This window comes from Cottoperca gobio, chromosome 21 (assembly GCF_900634415.1).
Source record: "Cottoperca gobio chromosome 21, fCotGob3.1, whole genome shotgun sequence".
Classification (NCBI taxonomy): domain Eukaryota; kingdom Metazoa; phylum Chordata; class Actinopteri; order Perciformes; family Bovichtidae; genus Cottoperca; species Cottoperca gobio.
The window spans coordinates 12,983,650-12,987,297 of NC_041375.1; positions in this window are offsets into that span (position 1 = coordinate 12,983,650).

Sequence of the window (3,648 nt, forward strand, 5' to 3'; positions counted from 1 at the left end):
CAATCTCGGCCCAACATAAATGTCCCGACAAATCTCTGCAGCCTAGTTCCAAAAACGGAAAGCCTTCCCAGATGACTGGAGGCTGTTATGGCAGCATAGTTATGCCCATGGTTTCAGAATGAGACGTTCAAAAAATATCGGTTTAATATTTGTGGGTCCATTTACTTTTGGTCTGTAGTGTAGCTGTGTGGGTCATTCTGTATAGGGGAAATAAAAGGACAAGAGAAGGGATGGATGATTGCAGAGGGACATCTCATCTTGAAAGAAAAATAGATTGAAGAAGTAAGAGAGAGAAGTGGCATTCTTGAGAGATGGCTGAAGACTGATAGAAGTATTTGTCATCACTGGAGAGATGAGAAGAGGAGAGGGAGATGAACAGAGGGATGAGAGAGAGAAAGAGAGAGAAAGAGAGGGAGAGAGAGAGAGAGAGAGAGAGAGAGAGAGAGAGAGAGAGAGAGAGAGAGGAGAAGGGACATGAAGAGAGATGGAGAGGAGTTCAGGGGCCATAATAATGACAAAATGACAAGAGGATGATCGAAGCATGGGTCATGTTTACCCATAGGAAAGGGAGAGTGAGAGAGATGGCGAAGAGTCTGGAGGCGGAGAGGCGACAGCAGGCTGAAGGGTCACTCTGTTTACGGGGAGAAGGAGAGATTGAGGGATATTGATGTGAGGAGGGAGGAGAGAAATGAAGAGAGACAGCTCGGGATGGAGAGAGGGCCTCTGGCTCTGAAAAAAGAATGGGATGATGAAGCGAACAAGGGACAGAAATGTTAAGAGCCTGAGAGGGGGAAAACAGTCACAGAGGGAAGAGACATTGAGGGGAAAGCAGGGAGAGAGAAGCTGATATCCAATTAGAAAATGAAGTCCATCTCAGAGAGGCAGTCCTTTGATGTTCAGGAAAGATGCAGGAAACACGAGTGCAGCAAACGTACTATTTTTTATCCAGATGAGGAAGTCTGCAGGGATTGAAAGAAGAGACGGAGAAACATGATTGATTTATCTGTGTGTTAGAAGGGAAAGGTACAGACAGAAGGAGATAAATTGTTACAAAGTTAAAGAGGGCTCTGGAGTTGTATAAAGAAAGAGATGAAGGCATCATCTGCAAATATTCTGTCAGATCTGTGTCTCGACTGTGAATGAGGAGACGACCAAGATCGAGGCTCTCCAGAAAAAATAACTAAATGTCAGTAACTGGATGTGGAGACAAAGCAACACTTTTTTTGTGGAGGCATAAGAACCAAATTTGTTATCAAAATAAAACTCAAATACAGGAATCAAAATGAAACAAAATTCAATACTAAGGCTACTTGGGTTAAAATTTACAGAGCCATTGAAGCAGCATATAAGTCAGAGCATAGGCACCACAATGGAAATAAGCCTTAGGGCTTTATTGTGTTATCCTGACTTTTCTTTTTACGTAAGCACTCTGGCCTTGGCTGAGCAGGTCTTAAAAAAAAGAAAAGAAATGATCTAATAAAATCAATCAATCAATGAATGTCAGAGCCTGAGGGAAATTGTTGAAGTAGATTTCCACAGTTTTCGCCCTGGGATGCTAAAATTTGGCATGGAGGTCAAGTGTGTGTGAGCGTGTGTGTATGTGTGAATGCATGAACAAATGGATGCATGTGCGTATGGGATCGCAGCTATAGCTAATTTGCGCTTGTTTGTTTGTTACTATATCTACAGTGTAAACTTTAAGGCAACATGCTTTAGCAATATTGCACTTAATTATGGTCACGCCAGAAAACGTTGTATCAGAGTGATGACGTGTTCTTTGCGGAAAGAGAGAGAGTGACTGAGTCAGAATCACATGAGTGAGTGAGACGACGGTGCAGAAAATGCTGAGTCACTCCGTTGGGGGGGGGGAAATGGAGGTAATGAGCGAGGGCGAGGCAGCCAGTAGTGGGTGAGAAGAGATTAAGGGGACGAAGGGCAGAGCGCGGAAAACGATGGAGCAAGAGAGAGAAAATGGGAATGGGAAAATGAGGAAAAACAGAGAGAAGGATAATAGAGAGATAAAATGAAGGGAGTGGTGGGAGTGAGGTCATGCTTTTGTGATCATTAAAGATACAGTATGTAGGTCATCCCTTTTATTTTGGCTTAACACCTGTTTCTTACTGACATGTTGGTGCCTTCAGTGTGTGTGCGTGTGCGTGCGTGCGTGCGTGTGTGCGCGTGTGTGCGTGCGTGTGTGTGTGTGTGTGTGGTCCTCCAAAACAACAAAATACCTTGTTTGTCATCTTCTTGTCCATTGCAAAACCTTTACAAATTACAGTTTGGTTACATTTTGGCACAAAATCGTATTCATGACTACAGAGAGGGAATGTAGCAGAATAAAGAGTAAACTAGCAGCAGTGACAGCAGTGAGCTTCACTGAACAACTCTCAAGGAGGGACTTCTACGTTTTTTGTATTAGCTTTACTTCAGTGTTACCCCCTCTTGTCACATATGACTTCTTCCCAGGCTAATTCAAATGGTTTCTTGGTCAAAATAAACAAATAGTATTATCAGAGAAATGAGCTTAACATATTTCATCCGTGTTAAAGTTACAACATAGTCTTGTAGTTATGATACCCGACAGCATTGGAGAAATATAAACCCAGTAGTTGGGTGATGTCTCTGTGATATGTCTTCCTCATTCAAACCAGCTAAACTCCAACAGGTGGATTGTGGCAATGATGCTCACTCATTTAACTGTTGGTGACATGAAAAATGATTCAGGGGAAAGCAACAATCAACCCCAAACATACCATAAAACACCATTTGAAGTTTTCACAGTTAAATGAAAAGGTATTTCCAGATCTGTTATTTTTACTTTCTCCCCTGAATGACCTCCACCCCTGTGTTTTCCAATGCTCTATAAAAAACAGGGAAGATAAAACGTTGTGATTATTTTTCCCAATTTCTCTCCCTCTGTTATTATATTTGGTAAACTAAATTAGCATTAAATTGTATCAGCTGTCAATATTTCATGTGTTTGACAAAACACTTTAGGTGTTTTTATATATTTTAAATGCAATTCATCACTGACTCACATTAAGCAGAAAACTGCTGCTGCTGCTGCTTTCTGTGGGCTCAGACGCATTAAGGTACATATGTTGCATCTCTGTCTGACCAAACTGTGATGTCAACACAGTTGTTTTTGCCATTACAAGCTCATTACAAACAGCTGCATCATTGCATCTCTGGGCTGTGGGGTGTGTAATGCAATATTACTTAAATACAAAATAATCTGAAGGCTATAGACATACAGAAAAGTATGCTTTGTGGTATTTTGCAATGTGGTCTTATTGACAAAATGTCAGATAACAGTATCGCTGAGCGAAACATTTATCTGTAGTCAGCACATTATGTATTATAACAATTCTTCATTCACCAGGTCTTCCTGATTTCAATCAGAAAAGCTTGTTTTGGCAGCTAATGAGGACTTTGTTTTCATAATCATTTGATAAATACTTAATACATTCTTTTTTTTTTAATACCAAGATCAAGGCTTTTCAACATCATATACATGCAATACAAATAAATCTAATGTGATCAAAAGAAGACAATGTTCATGCATTTTATACAAGGGTAAAATCAGGTTCATAAACATAATGTAACAACTTCGGTCACGGAAGGAAGACTCAAATGCACGACGCCAGA